This window comes from Papio anubis, chromosome 1 (genome assembly GCF_008728515.1).
Source record: "Papio anubis isolate 15944 chromosome 1, Panubis1.0, whole genome shotgun sequence".
In the NCBI taxonomy this organism is placed as follows: domain Eukaryota; kingdom Metazoa; phylum Chordata; class Mammalia; order Primates; family Cercopithecidae; genus Papio; species Papio anubis.
Window position 1 is genome coordinate 71,083,020 of NC_044976.1, and position 17,573 is coordinate 71,100,592.

The 17,573-nt window shown below is 35.7% G+C and overlaps 1 long non-coding RNA gene across 4 annotated transcripts in view; it reads left to right on the top strand.

The window, feature by feature from the left end:
• The window catches only part of LOC110744057, a 100,535-nt gene that overhangs the window by 34,293 nt on the left and 48,669 nt on the right, over positions 1–17,573 (top strand). For 2 of the 4 annotated variants that reach the window (XR_004185980.1, XR_004185981.1), the window contains exons 2-6: positions 5,527–5,639; positions 12,749–12,875; positions 14,542–14,621; positions 16,430–16,521; positions 17,011–17,188. This is a non-coding gene — a long non-coding RNA (uncharacterized LOC110744057). The remainder of the gene's footprint in view (positions 1–5,526; positions 5,640–12,748; positions 12,876–14,541; positions 14,622–16,429; positions 16,522–17,010; positions 17,189–17,573) is intronic. The other 2 variants (XR_004185982.1, XR_004185983.1) reach the window with 1 other exon arrangement.

Consider the following 17,573-nt stretch of genomic DNA (forward strand, 5'->3'; position numbering starts at 1 on the left):
GGAAACCTGAAGAGGGGGTTGGAGGGTTTGTAAAACAGCCAATAATTGAGCCTGCCTCTTGTCCCTGCATTTCTCCTTTTTATTAGCTCTGTGCTCTATCCTCCCAATTCTACCCTCAGTTATAAAACAAACAAACAAACAAAAACAAAACAAAACAAAACAAAAAGCCAGAAAGCTAATATAAGGACCTCCTGTACAGGGGCACTGGGTTCCAAGGTTGACTTATGTAATTTACTCTCAGTTTATTTTTATGCCAAACAGCTTTACAAAGGAAAGCTAGTTTGTGTGTGTCTGAGTGTGTGTGTGTGTATGTATTTGTGTGTGTATGTATGCACGTGTGTGTGTATGTATGCGTGTGTGCATGTATTTGTGTGTGTGTGTGTTTAAGGTTTGGAAGATTCAAACTTTTCAGTTTTGGGGGGATGCGTCCACGTGGCATGTCCTGTGGTATGTAGACTTGGTTATGTGTATGCAAAGAGAGGACAAATAATACAAATAAAAAGAAAAAAGAAGGCATTTCCTCTTACTTTTCTATTATCCTGAATAGGGCATTCCCCATTTGTCCTTAGTGTTCTGGAATTAACCAGTCTTACCATGTACCGTTAACCTTGGTCTCACCTTGTCACAATTACCCACTTGGGATCAGAGGAGATAACAGAGTGAACAGTGAGCCCCTGTTCATCTTTGGGGTGCTGGAATGAACCAGTCTTAGCATGTACCCTTAACCTTGCATTCATCTCTGTTATAATGGTAATATGTTAATCTAAGACCAGCCATCTTCTCTGTCCTATGTGTCTCCTGCACCTGCAGCCTTGGGTTGGCCTATGTCCTTTTCTCCAGGACCTTATAGTGACTCTTGCTCAGAGCATTTTAGCCACAAATTGATTATCTCTTTTCTTAGATTCCCATTTCCCGTGTTCTTTAAAGACGAAAAGTAGTAGTAGATGAGAAGCCTGTTTTTCAGCTAACTGCCACAATAGGTTTGGACTTCCCACCCTTCAAATATGACGTTGAAGGTGTTGATGCATGTTGAGAAGGTGTGGAACTGATCAGAGAAATGCAGGCTACAGGAGGAAGTAGGAGGAAGCTAGAGGAATATTCATGTAATCCCTTCATATGATCACAAAAACAGCAGCCCTGGGATTTAAGTGATCATTCCTTTGCACTCTTGACATACAGTAGTAACCTCTGGAGGACATGGGGATAAAAAATTGCAAATGGCAAAGAGAATTTCCCCTCCTCCAAAAGTGGTATTAACTCAAAAAAAAAAAAAAAAAAAAAAAGCAAGCAGCTGATGTCCACAAAGGGTCACAGAGTGAGGCATTATGCAGGCAGAAAAGCCTATGAAAATATTAACCTAGAGCACCATAGGGAAAAAAAAAGTGTAAGTAAGTCATAAAGAGCTGGCAAAGTCAGGATCCCAGATAGTGTCTGTCCTGGAAATATGCCAGCAGACAGGGGGAGGGTTAGAGGTATCTAAGCTGGTAAGGTAAAAGCAAGTATAAATCTCAGAGGGTAGCAACGAGACAGCCCATGTCTTTGCAGCCAAGCAAATGCAGCAAGAGCCTGAATAACAGGGAGTGTATGTTTAAGGAGTATATGTTTAAGAAGTCATGTGGAATGCAAAGTGCAGCCAGAGAAGAGGCAGACTTGCCCCTGAGGCAGACAATTTGGCAGGTATGCGAGGCCATTTCAGAACACATACAGAGAAAAACAGAATAATAGGTAGTGCAAGTTCTTGAGAAAGCTGATTTTAGTTGGAAAAGCAGAAGAAACCCCAGATATTGCAGGGTGTTAGGCTTTAGTCCTACCACTCTCATGAGTCTTCTGTCAGGAGGGCCATTAAATATCTCAGTTCTACTAGGTGCAGACCCCAAGGTCCTTTCTGCCCCCCATGAGCCACCTGTCACGGTGAGCTGAAAGATCAGCCTGGGTGAACAGAGCCACTTTTGGCCAAGATGAATCATTCTGATGGTTAGTAAGCAGGAGAGTGAAAGGTGAGAAGAAAACCACATAAAGGGGTTTAATACCCCTGGAAAAAAGAAGGTGAGATGTGGAGGTGTCTTACCACTTAGGGAATGTATCAGAGTCATGTGGACCAAAGTATGTTAGCAGTGGAACATATATGAGTCATGCAGCACCAAAGTATGTTACTGCTGGTGAATTCATATGGGGCTACAAGCAACCTCAGTTCTTGCCTTCTCAGAAGAAAGAATTTGGCAGAGGGGCACAAGGCAGGAGAGACCAAGTTTTTGAGCAGAAGTGAAAGTTTGTTACAAACTGTAATGCCAGAATTAAAGAAAACAAAGTATACTTGGAAGAGGGCCAAACAGGTGACTTAAGATATCAAGTGATAGTATGATCTTTAACTTAGGATTTTAGAAGTTGGCATACTTCTGAGCCTTGTGTCCCTTCTTCCCTGATTCTTCTCTTGGGGTGAGCTGTCCACATGCACAGAGGCCTGCTAGCACCTGGGAGGAGAGCATGCAAACATGCACAGTGTGTTTATTGGTGTTATATGCGTGCTCACTTGAGGCATTCTTCCCTTAACAGTTGAATATCCCTAGAAGGCCATATACCAGTCTGCCATTTTGCCTTTTTAATGTTCGTGCTTGACCCTACTTGCCTAATTCCTGAAGTCTTATTGGGAAACTGCTGATTACTAGTTTCAGTTTTATTCTATCTATTGGGAGATTGCCTCTCCCTGGCGCTGGCTGTGACTGATTATTATTTTGAGAAACAATGTAACAACCACCTGATCATCACCTGGTGGTCACCTGACATTTCTGGTTGGGGGCTGGGGATCCCTTTCCTGCTCTGCCCATGTCTGAAAACCTACCCACTGTAACAATATCAGATGAAAAATGTAGAAAGAATGAGTTCTTATGAATGTTCAAGAATGGGTAATTGAGTACAGAACCAGGGTAGAATGTGAGAAAGGGCAAAATGGTAAAAGGAAAAACACAAAAGAGGCAGAGTCAGTATTGGCTAACAAATGTAGAGCAATGCAATTGTATAGTTTTCACCTGGTTATGATTTCAAGACTTTGCCTGATTTATATAAGCTAAATGAAAGAGTTCCTATGTGGTGACAATTTTAGACCTTCAGGGAATGTAAATTATGTCAACAAAAGAGTCACATTCTGTAAAATATTTGAAGCGATTTATTCTGAGATAAATGTAAGAACCATGACTCATGATATAGCCCCAGGAGACCTTGAGAACATGTGCCCAAGGTGGTTGGGTTACATTTTTGTTTTAAACATTTTAGGGGGACAGAAGTTACAGGCAGAGACATAAATAAATAAATATAAGATATACATTGGTTCATTCCATAAAGGCAGGACATCTCAAAGTAGTGATGTGGGGGGCTTCCACCTTATAGATGGATTTAAAGTTTTCCTGAATTGTAATTGGTTGAAAGGGTTAAACTCCACCTGAAGGAGTAAAGTTAGCAGAAAGAAATGTTTGTTCTTAAGATAAGGGGGCTTGTGGAAGCCAAGGTTCTTGTTGTGTAGATGAAGCCCCCAGGTAGCAGGCATCAGATAGAATAAACGATAAATGCTTCTTATCAGACTCTAAAAGGTGCCACACTCTTAGTTAAATCTCTCCTGGATAAGGAAAAGACCAGGAAAACAAATCTGATTATTCTACAGAATATAGATTTTCCCTACAAGAGACAGCTTTGTGAGGCCATATCAAAATATGTCATGAAATATATGTTGGGGTAAAATACTTCAATTTCTTTCAGGGCTTGGTCTCTGCCATGTGACGTTATACTGGAGGCAGGTTGGAATTTGATATCTTATTGCTACAAAGAATTTGTTTTGTTTGTTTTAAGATATCTGTTTTAATGTTAATGTGGTTAGTTGTGTCTGAATTCCAAAGAGAGGAGATTTTAATGAGATTTGTCTGACCCCCTCTTAATATCATGGATTTAACTGTTTTTTTTCATGTTTAACTTGTAATTTAACTGTTTTTTCAAGTTTAGCTTACTATACCTGCTCCTGTTCTACCCATCCATTTCTTCTTGTTTATTTTCATTCCTTGGCAAGAACCATGTTACATTCATTAGTGTAGTTTAGAATTATTGGTTGAGCATCCACTATTGCCAGCCACTGTATTGTATACTTGAATATAGCTTTGAACAATCTTCTTGGACCCTCTTGATAAAATTTAGTTGAAGACACGGACAATAACTAATAAACAAATAAATGCAAACTTGAAAAATTATGGGAGAAATAAAATGCTCTGTGAAGAAATAATACTGTTAATTTAGGGCATGAATACCTAATATAGATAGAGTGGGTAGGGAAACCGTATCTCTTGTCCGTTCCCTCACTTTTCCACTCTTTCTAAATATCCTCGCTGATCAGAAGACTGGTATAAGGAAAGGCACATAAAGAACACAAGTAAAGAAGAATAAAGAAGTTGGGAGAAACCAAGTTGGTCAAAGACGCTTCAAGTTGAGTAAGATAGTAATACAGATGTAACCATTGACTGTGGTCACCTAGAGGTCATTAGGGGGTAAATCATTAATGTAAAACTCTAAATATGTAAAACCACATTAGTCTACATCTGCACACTCTTTATGGTTTTTAACTATTGCAGTGGATGGAATGTTTATCATTCTTTTAAAAACTAATCTTGACAGAATCAACTTTCTTCTTTTATCATCTCTTTTCTATTGAAGTGTGATCTTTAGCAAACAATTATGTTCCACTATCTTCTATCTTTAAAATTAAGTACACAGGTAAACAAAACTATGATTCCAGTCCAGTATGGTGGCATATTATTTTGTACTTTTTATGCTCCCAGATAAATTAGCAAAATAGTGTTTGTTTTCTCAGTGAACCATGGGGGTAGGCCATCAACAGAGAATGAGGATTTGGTGAAGCTTTGGAAATCTTAAGAATGAGAAGGTGGAAAATAGAGTGGGATGGCAAAGATTTTAGGAAGTAATAATATGATGGCTGACAGAGAGATTACCTTGGGAAATGCTCAGATTTTCTCTCTTACTGAAATTTGTGATACTCATGAAAGAAGGAAACATAACTTTTCTCTTTTCCAGTATCTTTGCAAAAATATTCAAGACATATGTGTAAGTGTGTGTGTGTTTTCATGAGTTCTATTTTTCTCAGCAATCTGAGAAGTTAAGTTCTCCCTCTTTTTTTCCAATAATCAAAAGAGAGAACAATAAAATGTACCCATCATATTCAACTAGTAATTAAAATAGAGTTGCCTAAAAGGGCATGGCAAATTGGAGGCACAATTCCAAAGAAAATTCAGATAGCCCCAATAATATGCATAATAAGAAGGCATACTATTAAATTCTAATTAAAATTCACTATATGTATAAATTGGCTAAATAAATAAATACATGAAAAGATTTCACCTTTTCCCTATGTTCAGAATGAAGAACAGGCCTCATGGCTTCAACATGAAATAACCATTAATGATCAGGGTTTAGACCATAAATTTTATTTTTAAAAATGTTACTATTATCATCATATTGTTTTATTTTCAGGATTCTTTCTTTCATTTGGCACATGAAATATAGATAACCTGGATTCTTCAATAATGCAGTGTTGAACTTGATCCCAGTTGGCATCTGAAAATACTGATGACATCAGACAGAAGGTAAGTACAAGAAGTGGGATTTTTAAACTTATTATTAAAATAAGAAAATACTGCCTGTCTTTCATTTGACCTATTTACCCACTCTGTACCCTTCTCCAACAACTTTGGGTACCAAAAAGCTGACTACTTCTATGACCTTCCTTGATTTCTGTCTTTGTCTTTGTTCAGCCAATGAAAGGTTCTAGTCGGAAATCTGAAAGTGGAAGGAGACAGTGGTCAAAAGAATGGGTTGACTTTATTGAGCTTGCTGCATTCTTCTTCAGAACCTTTCCACATACAGCTATTTTCTCCAGGTTTTGGTAACCACTCTCTCCAGTGGTGTTAAAGGCTTAGAATAATAGCTTCCTATTTTTACTAGGTCTAGAGCATTGCATTATACCTTACTAAACCCTGTATGGGTAGAGGGTGTTTTTGTGTATATGTGTTAACACCCTCTACCCATTCCAAGGGGTTGAGGGGATAGCAAGCTATTCCCACTATCAAAATCTCTTCAAATGACAAGATTGAGCATGATAACATGTTTCATTCTAAGATCCTGACAGATAGAAAAGGTTCTCATGAGAAAGCAGACATTTGAACTGGGAGGAAATTAAATATAATAAAATGACATTACAGTTATGAGAACTTTGAGTCAGGCTTAGAATGGTGCATATATGGTTTGACTTAAGATTCAGTGAGACAAAAAGCTTGCAAAAATTCTCTTGGTGACCTCAAGATATTAGGAGTCCACAGCTTCTTAAGGAGATGGAGCCTAGATGTCTACTAAATTATTTTCAGAAATTAAAAGTGAAGTCAATCCTGGGTCTGTGGTGGGAAAATTGAACAATAAGTCTGGAGCATTTTGTAGTAACAGAAAGTAAGAAAGTGTTCTAGGAATAAAAGGATGAGGGCATGTCAAATGGACACAAGGCTCCAACCTGAGAGAGCTCCCATAAGGACATGGTAGAACAATTTAGCAACAGAATACACAATGAACAAATAGCATAGTATTAAATTATAATTAAAAAATTAATATTCATGAATCCATACTGATATAAATAAAATATTAAATCAATAAGAGAGTAGAAACAAATCTTCGGAGAAAAATCCCACATAATATAGACAGATACTCTTTTTTTTTTTTTTTTTTTTTCAGGAAGTAGAGCTTAGTTTCCCTTCCTTCTCTTGAAAGTGGGCTACATTTCAGTATATCTAAGCTCCTTAGCTATGCAGTTTGATTATTCACTGAGAACATTGTGATGGATTTTCCAAAGACTGAAAGCTTCTTATCCCTGATAAACTTACAGCCTCATATGATTTTGATTTATACAAATGCTACTTATTATACTGGTGGTAGCAAAAAACAAACGGACCCAAATGAAGTTTGAAACACACATATATGCAAGAACACCCTCTACCCAACATTTTTTCCCCAAGGGATTGAAGGGATAGCAAGCTGTAGTTTCCTGTGTTCCACTAATTTCTATAGACAAAGAAAAATGTACCTAATAGTTTATCTGCAAAGATGCATTGACTATGATTTCATCCTCTGACTTCAGGAGGGTAACAGGAATGTATCTTTCTGGACATGGAAATGAGAAAACGTTCCTTCTGCTACTCTCTGGTTGGTTCAAACTCAAATCGTGATCTGACTGAAGAGAGTCATTCCTAAGAAAATCACAGAGGCCCAATTTTCCCTTTTGCTCTCAAAGAACTATAGAGATTAGTTATTACAAATACTGTTCAACTGAAAAGAGTAATAAATCACACAAATTTATTGGATATCTGCCTTTTCAAGGAAATTTACTAGAAACCATTTGACATTAGGTGGGGGAATATTATATATTTCTAGTGTTGCACTATATATTTTTGAAAGAAGAAAGTTCAAAATATTTTATGAAAAGTATAAATTTCTTTTTGAAATATATGTAGAAATAGCTAAATGGATTGAGAAGAGCTGTTAAATATGAACATACAGCATGATCATAAACAGCTATTTTGGTGCACTAAACAATGTATTCCCTCACTGTTAGGGCAGGCATGCACAGACTAACATAGAAAGAATCATTGTTACTAATAGGAACTTCAAGGGACTTATTTCTAAAGAAAATTGATTTTAGAAGAAAACATGTCAAATTCTTTTACTTTGAGAAACTTAATACTCTAGCAAACCTAGGCAGAACAATCAAGAGAAAATATGGTCTGAGAATGCTGATATAACTTCAGAACTCAGGTTTGCACTCACATAAAGAGCATTAAACAAATTTTTGATGAAGCAAATCTTCGTTTGAGTCATAGGTTGAATGCAAGATAGCAAAATGTTGGAAATGTTAAAACTTCAGAAAAAGTTTCATAAAATTGTTAAATTACTAGAAATCCTTACCTAAGATTATTTATTTATTTATTAGTTATTTTATTTGATTAAAAATGAATGAAAAGAAATATGCTTTAGCATTTTGGATTTAGCTGAAGCTCCATATATCCTGGTGGACACAAATTCTTTGAATAAGTAGCCACAGTTATTCCAAATGTTAGCAACATTTCTAATGAAACAAGAAAGCTAAGTAAAATAACCTTAGCTAAAACCTACAGTTCAAATACAATGGAGTTTATCAACAGAGAAAGAAAATTGAGTTTATCATTAGTCTTCAAAAATGTTGCAATTTTTACAAGTGTCTTTCTCTTTATATATTTGTCTCTATCCCTCTAATATTGTACAACTACCCTTTCATATGGAAAAATCCTGATAATTCTTTAAAACTGTGCTCATGTATATTGATTCTCGAATGGTTTTCTAAAGTACCTTTGCCTCCGCTGGTATAGATTTTCAACATTTATTCATTTGACATCTATCTATTTTCATCTAGAAAGTATAGTTACTTTTTATTATATATTTTGTTTACCCAGATTTGAAATTTTTTTCCCTTGGGGGCAGAGGGAGGAATCCCCATCTTCTATACCAAAAGTCTTGTCCCAGCGAATAAGACTGGAATTTAAAATCTGTAATTTTAAATAACTGGTTGGATGTAGCAATGCCACAAGAAGTGATGTTTTAAGTAGCATATAATTTAATGACTAAGGCCAGGCATGGTGGGTTATGCCCGTAATACCAAGGCTATGGGAGACCAGGCGAGAGGATTGCTTGAGGCCAGCAGTTCAAGATCAGCCTGGGCAACATAAGGAGACTCCCATCTAAAAAAAAAAAAAAAAAAAAAAGCCAGGTGCGGTTGCACGGGCCTGTAGTCCCAGCTACTTGGGAGGCTAAGGCAGGATTGCTTGAGCCCAGGAGGTCGAAGCTGCAGTTTGCCATGGTTAGACCCCTGCACTCCAGCCTGGGTGACAGAGCAAGATCCTGTCTCTAAAAATAAATAAATAATAAAGTAATAATTCAATATATTTCAATACCTCAACAATCTACTGATGAGTTGGCGTGTATCAGTGACTGTTCACGTCCTTAGCTGCTTAGCTGCATGGACAGAGCTTTTACTTTAAAGAAAGCAGACATTTTTCTCCAGAGGAAAGAGAAGTGCTTGGGAGACAAAAGCAATATAAGGAGGTGATTAATGGTAAAGGCTGGAAGTTAGATAGATGGGATGGAATTCTAGCTTTACCACTTACTAGTTGTGTGAATTTGGACAATTTGCTGATAAAATTGACAGTGAATTTACCTTTTGAGACTACTGAATTCTCTTTAAAGAAAATCTCACCAAGTCAATGTATAAATGATAATCCCAACTTACAACAAAGTTTTGAAGAAAATGACAGCCCTTTCCTGTAATATTTGGGAGACACTGCTAGATATATTATATCCCAAAACATCCTAAAAATCCTGTTGGACTATGACTACCTTTTTGTCAAAACTTCCACCCTTTATTGTTACTCACACCTGGATGGGTATTCTCACACCTCTTTCAGTTTCCCTCAATGTATCTCTTTTTCAAAGGGTTGCAACACTGTTCTTTCCAACCCTCTGCATTCCCTCTTTCCCACTCATCTGTGTTTCTCTGTCTCATGTAAAGCAACTTATCCTTCTTTTGGCTTCCCAAATTCTCTTCCTCAGACTTCACCTTAGCGCTCAGCAGAGCAAAGCTGAGTCAAGCACCTTGTGAGATATATTAAAGAAGCAGGGAAACCATCCTCCTTAGAAAGCAGAAGAGGGCAATGTAAATGTTTACCTATTTTGTGTCCCGTTACATTTAATCCCTGTTAGTGTAATTTACCTCGTCTATAATGATAATAGTAGGACAGTAAACACCTCCTAAAAATGTTATCAGTGTTTTAAATGTGATAGTACATATAAGGCACCTTATAATTATTACACAAAAGAAATCAATACATTAGCTATATAATATTTTGTTCAATGGCTTTCATTGATTTAATGGACATTTCCAATCCATTACAGCATGTGTTTACCTGGCCTACTAAGATTACCCCACTAACAAATCCCTTTAAATTTGTGGAAGTCATCTTCATCTTTTGTCTATACCTTACTTCCACATCTCTAGGTTCTTTTTTTTTTTTTAATTGAAGGGCACCTGGAAATAGAGCAGAAACCAAATGATTTTCTATGCCAAGCAGAATGCCATAAATTTTCAAATAAAATTGTCACATTCTCAGAAAAATTCAATACACTTGTACCTCCCTTCTATAATCAGAATTTTCTTACAATCAAAAATAACTCTTTTAACACAAAGTAAAAACATCTTCTCAAACACAAATATCTTCTTTTGGAAAGTACATGAGGTTTGAACCTTCATCATGATGTTGGTTAGCTATGAATTTTTAGAGGACTTGTTTAACCTCTTCCTCTATTTGATTAACATAATGAATCCTATTTTTAAAAAATCTTGGGTTGCCCCAAGCTTTGTGTATATGTCAATTGGATATCTAGAGAAACGCTTCCATTCATAGATTGCTAGCATGCTTCAAGTACAAAACTTATTCCAGTGTATTGACCTAGATTGCATATCGAAGGCAACCTAATTTCTATGCATTTCAGTTGAATAAAAATGGTTAACAAAGTATATTTCTGTAGATTCAGTGACCATAGTTTCAGATCTTTTGATAAGGTGAACTAAGATTAAAGTACACTGAAATACGTAGAAAAGCCCAGAATTAACAAGACCTTCTCTACATTGCACATGTGCCAATATAAATATGTAATATATAAGAATAGTTCTATATTTCTTTTTCTATTTCAGAAGACAGATTTACTCCAATTTCATGGCTTGTATAGCTTGGTGATTCTGCTTGATAGATGATATATTTGATTATATTGCAAATACAGTTTCTCTACATTGATAATCTGAAATGAAATATCATTTCCTTCTAAGTGAAAGAAACTAAATGTATCTTCTATTCTAATTGCTAAAATTCTTTAAGAAGGCATGAAATCTGTTATCCAGGTACTCTAAAGGAATGGCTCAATGTGAAAATACTTCACACCTCAATATTTTATTGCTTAAGCAATATTGTACAATTGTATCTCTAAAAATATAATTTGAAATGTTGATTTTATTTTTTATTTTGGTTGAGATGTATATTGACTTTATTCAAATAAAATGTACTCTACAATTGAGAAATTGTACTATCTAACAAAATAAATGTTGCTTAATTAACTCTTTTTGAGTTAGAATATTTTTTCTATTTTTTCAAGTACTTGCTCTAGATAATAGTAAACTTTTACATATTAAATGGAAACCCATAACGTTTAGATATATTTGTTTCAAATAAACCAAAAGCACTGAGACAAAGAAAAGGAAATATTGTTCACTCTGTCTTTCCATATTATTGGTACACATTATGAGTTAGTTATCTTTTAATTAGAAAAGACAAATCAAAGAAATATGAAAAATGATCTGAGTCTAAGCTTATTTTTATTGATTAAATCTTGATTACATTGCTCAGACATACAAAACTTATGCAAATTTTCTTAGAACTTTTCAAAATTAGCTTGAATCATATCTGAAAATGTTAAGGAGAAAATTTTGTCTTTTTTCACTTGTGATTGACTTGATTAATATATTCTCCCAACATTAATCATTTATTTATATGTCTTCTACCAATAATATTCTCTATCTCTAAACCTTGAACTCTCTGAAGAGTGACCACTAATAATTCAACACATTGAACTGTGCATTGTGAAATCTTGTCTTCACCAAACAAGCAAAGTGCTCCAGAACCCAAATTATAGACTAGCATATGAAAACTTATTAGCAAATATCTTCTGCTACTGGTCAGATGTGTGACCAGAATTGTTCTAATCAACTCTGGACTTTTAGCCAACAACTTAAGAAAGGAATGTAGCATGGAAAGTATCCATGTTATAAGTTCATTTCTCAAATCAGAAGCAGAATTATAGATTCTGGGCTTGCAATTGGAGAAAGCCTACTTTCCAAGAGAAAAAAAAAAAGAAAAAAGCAGAATTGTAGATTTTGCTTCTGATTTGAGATCTGGGATAGTACCTATAGAAGTGGTGAAATAAATGGTTTTGCAATTAAACTTAATTGGTTTAATCTTGATTCTGCCATTTACTGGCTATTTGATCTTGAACAAGTTGTTTAAACTTCCTAAGCATTAATTGTCTTCATCTGTAAAACTGATAAATAATGATGCCTATGTATAAGGTTGCTATGTAGGTTAAGTTAGATAATGCAAGTAAACCGTGCAGTATAATGCACATACAAAAAGCTCAGAAGTAATGGAATTAAGGTGTTTAGTATTAGCATGTAAAGCATTTAGTGTTAACAGGAAAAATATTTAGTATGATGCACATCATAAATTGAAGAGCTAGTAGAATCAAGTAGCTACTATTTAGGTATTATTACATTTTTGTTTACTTAAAAAAATATATATATATATGCTTTTCTCGGCTCACTGCAACCTCTGCCTCCCAGGTTCAAGCAATTCTCCTGCCTCAGCCTCACAAGTAGCTGGGATTATAGGTATGTGCCACCACACCTGGCTGATTTTTTGTATTCTTAGTGGAGATGGGGTTTCACCATGTTGACCAGGCTGGTCTTGAACTGCTGACTTCTGGTGATCTTCCTGCCTTGGCCTCCCAAAGTGTGGGGATTACAGTCATGAGTCATCAGTGCCTGACCATGCTTTTCTCAATCTTTTTCTTCTAGGTATTTGTTGCAGGTTGGATTCTGTGGAAGCAGATTCTGAGAAAGAGATTAAAATGCTAGGAGTTTATTAGGAAGTACAGTCAGAGTCAGCACCTACAGAAGAAAGAGATAGAGATAGGACTGCGAGGTGAGAGAAGCTCTTGCAGGCATGCAGTCTCAACAAGGTTTCAACCAATTATATGAGAGCCCTGGAGCCATTAATAGATAGATGGCCCTTCAGTGGCCTTTTGTTGTTGAGAGGAGGCTGGGTGTCCAAACTTTTATATTAACCAGGCATTGGATGTAGGTTTCTTCAGGAAGGAGATGTGACCTTGAGCAATGCAGGGCTCTTCAACTAAGGGCAATTTTCTGAGATTTCCTGGAACATATAGTTGAGCATTATCTTCCAGGAGCACTCCTCGCAGACAGGAGCACAAGTTCTTCTGTCCTGCAGGGGGATCTACGCAGCCAAATACAACAATTACAATTACATACTTCCTCATAAGTTGTCTTTTCTGGGGAAGCTAAATTTGCTTTTTTGTTTTGTATTTAATAACTATCAATGGCTGTTCTTTTGAAGTCAATTAATAAAAGGAAAGTTTGCTAGTAGGAGATGTCACAGAATTCATGAAAGCCCTTTCACAATTTGCTATGCCTCTTGGATGTACTGGGATTGGATATAGTGATATGCACTATATCCAACAGTGGATATTTCCTTCCTTCCTCCCTTTCTTCCTTCCTTCCTTCCTTCCTTCCTTCCTTCCTTCCTTCCTTCCTTCCTTCCTTCCTCCCTCCCTTCCTGCCTCCTTCCTTCCCTCCATTCTCCTTCCTTCCTTCCTTCTTTACTTCCTTCCTTCCTTCCTTCCTTCCTTCCTTCCTTCCTTCCTTCTTTCTCTCTTTCTCTCTTTCTTTCTCTCTTTCTTTCTTTTTCTTCTTTCTCATATTAGACATCTAAAACTCTTGGTATTGACAGACTAGCAAGACTGAACTAAAATGGAACTTATAAAGTAAATAGTAAAGAAAACTTGGGGGTAAGTAAATAATTAATTTTTTAAAAGGAACTATCATCATTTAGCCCAGAGAAGAAACTTTTTGTAGGGTTGGAGGACAGAGATGTGCCATCTTCCTTACAGGCAGGAAGGATAAATAATTTGATTTTTGTTTAATAACAGGTGGAACTTTAGTAAGAATAAGGTAGGTGGTGTGTGCATAGAGCAAAATAATGGAACAAACCAGAAACCCAATTGTTTGATTTGAATGTATTTCGTTACAATGTTTTGGTAACATAAAGAGAAAAGGGAATTTATTAGAAAGATACTTGTTTAAAACCTATCACCATAATACAAAAAGGAGTTGGAAAATCAAGTCACACAGCATCTTTCAGGGTTTCTATAGAAGTTTAACTTTCACTCAAGAGAAAAGCCATTAAAGCAATTTGGCTATGACTCAACATATATTTCTTACTCTCAAATCTGCATTCACTGGGAGAAATTGTGACTGACTCAGATTCAGTGAAGTGTCTATTTCTAGATTAAATAAGGGTAGCAGGTGGGTGGGATCATGTTAAGCTCATGGAGAAGCTTTCTTGTGGGCAATGGAGGGCTCCATCTTAGCAATCAATTCTTCTGTTTACTACTACTTGGCAAATAGGGAGACTATTTTACTTAGCATACATAGGCAAATATCAAGGGTGTGTGTGTGTGTTGTAAAATGGAAGTAACTAAAGGGAAAACATTTTAGATATATGTTATTATAAAATAAGATAAATTCCCATGCATTTGGGATGATTTAAATATGTTTCCTTACAAAATCAGGAAAATTGGCTGATTTATGATTTGCTTCAATATACTGGGTTTACAATTGGAGAAGGCCTGCTTTCCAAGAAAAAAATTGTGTGAGTATATATTTATTTATACATACGTATGTGCATGTATTTCTATACAGTTTTTTAAATCTCAGAATAACATTGCTTATCACTTATTCAAGATACAATAAGGCTTAGTATTTTTCTTTAATTTACATGATAAAGTATCCATATCCTTCATTATTTTGATGCCTACTATATTGGTCAAGTAGCTGTGCTATGTTATTTGAGAATTAATATGGACTTATTTTAGAAAAATAATACCTAAAAGTTTGGCAGTTGGCTGACTACCAGTCAATGAGAACCTATCTAAAATATAAATGTATTTTTAAAGTAGCTGTTGAACTTTTTGACCTATAACAAATGTCTGACTATAAACTCTGGCTCAAAAATAAATTCACAGATTTTAGTAGGCTTTTGAGCTATAGAAAAATTATATGACAGAATTTTTTTAATTAGTGTGTCAATTAGACATTGATTAGAACACTGTAGCACCCATGCCAGTTTTATTATCACCATTCAGGCTTAGCAAGCTTGTATGTTCCTTATATTTTGCAGCAGTTCTATTTGGTTTAATATTTGGAATTAATTTCTGAAATAGCTTAGACAGGCTGAGCATTCAGTCTGTCATTTTTCTAAATCTGATAGGATGGAATAATAAGTAGCTGAAATATTCTAGAGCTATATTACAGGCTTCAGTGATCACAAGGGTCTATGATTCATTCTCAAAGCAAAGTTTCTTTTCTAATATGTCTGATATATTGGTTTTTATTGGCAATTTTCATATCTGAGTTGGTGACCCTGCCATTTGTCTTTATTGTTATTATTCTCTTTTTGTGGCAATGATAAGAAAACTGGTTCAGGCTCTCTGGTTGTTTATGTCTGCATTCAGTTATTCTTGAGACGGCTCTGCTTTGCTGGGTTCCTTTCTTGCCAATCTTTTTCTTTCTTTCTTTCTTTTTTATGGATAACTGATTTCTGAGCAGATGCTCTTTTTAATCTCATCTCATGTTAATTTTAATTACTTATTTATCAAATATTTCCAGTCAGTACATCAGGAATCCGTTCCTGTGTTACATTCATGGCACTCATTAAATTGTGATCTCATGATTAACATACTTGTCTCCTTTAAAGGACTGTTAGCTTAAATAGGGGAGGAATTGCGTTTTTGTCATCTCTAGAACCAGAGTCTAAGCACAAGACTGAATACATTCTAAACACCCAGGAGTTTTTGATTGAAGGAGTAAGCAGTAATAGAACATCAGTGCAGAACTGGAAACTTAATGGGTGGGAGGAAAATAAAGTAAAGGAAGCAAAGAATAAATTGGTACTTACATATTGTTGGTTTGGAAAAATCCATAGAAAAGATAACTATTGTTTTGAATTATTGAAGTTGCCTACTTATTATCTGTATTCTTAAATGGATGTTCCATTATGAATACATAGAACAATTAAAGTCGCAAAGGTCAGCCTTCCTTTCTTTTTAGTACTTCAAGAATGTCTATCCACATGCAAGTTTGACCTAACATTTTATGCTCTTTCCCATGGTTCTTTCTCTTCTTCTGACTCTGTACTCAGCTCTATATCTTATTCAAGCCTATATCCTTCTTTTGGTGATTATTTTAATATCTTTTTTCAGCTTCCTGAACTTGCTTCTTATTCTACTCCCACCCCATTCTAGCTTATTTTACATTTTCTTTCCATTCTTTTGGTTTCAGTAAATGTACAACTCATTTGTAAATTTGGGAAGATATCTCTGAAGACAGTATATAATTATGCTATTATAGCTTGACACCTAGATTCTTGTGAAATAAACTCAATATACGGATCTTTTCCAGAACCCCAGTACATGTGATCTGTGTTAATTAACTGTGTTCAGCCTCCAATATTTTGTGCCAATCCTAGAAAATCTACAAAATTGCTACAAAAAGTAAGGTGTTTAAGTTCTGTCTATCTCAGTTGCTTCATAGAATTATGGGGATCAAATATGTAAACACATGTAAATTTCCTTGCTACTACACAGTAATACTCGATTAAATGTGAGCATTTACCACTGCTGTTTTTCTTTTTATTGTTACAAAATATTATTGATATGTTCATACTCTTTGTGCTTAAGCAAATTTTGCAGCCAACTGTAATCAGACTTGCAAGATATACTTCTATCTCCAAAAGAAAAATCCTAAGCTACAACTTAACAATGGTGCTCTCATATACTTGGATGAATATTAATGTTTTTAAAATGGGGGGTCTTCAAAAGCAATCAGAGATACCCAGTGATTAACGGAGGTTTCCTTCTTTTCCAAACTGCTTTGAAAATTCACCTGTTGAAACCTGTTTTTCTGTTCTGTGGTCATAATCAGAACTTTTAGCATCTCTAAAATATTCTGTTTTACTTTATCTCTACTCTATACTAATATAGCTCAATCCTATACCATCATAACTGACAGCTCCACAACAGGGGTAGAGCCCATTCATTCCAAGGAGGACTCAAATGCTAGTGATCTTCAACCTCTCTTCCACTTGTGAGGATGAAAGCTGGAGTCTATTGAGTCTGCTTTCTAGATATGAATAGACTGAATGAAGACATCTTGGCACTGGTGAATTTTATTTCTTTATTTTTGTCATCTTCTCAGCACCCATTCTATTCTTTCCCATCTGTATCTGCTTTGATTAGGGTGATATTAGTTTCACTTCTGTCACAATAAGTAGACTCCCTGTTGTTTAAATCAATCAGGGCTATCCCATCCCTCTTTCCGCAATATTTCATGTAGCTCAAGTCTCGACCAGTCATAACATGACACTCCCCTGAACACAGGGACCTGTTCACAGTGTTTCAATTAGTAGGAAAGTCAGATATTTATTTGATGTCCTCTGTGCCGTTGGATGGGAATGTACCATGTTGCCCACCTGCTGGCAGCCACATTAGGACTTACAGGGAAGCCAGAGGTAGAGTGAAGCCAGATTTTTTTATGGCACAACAGA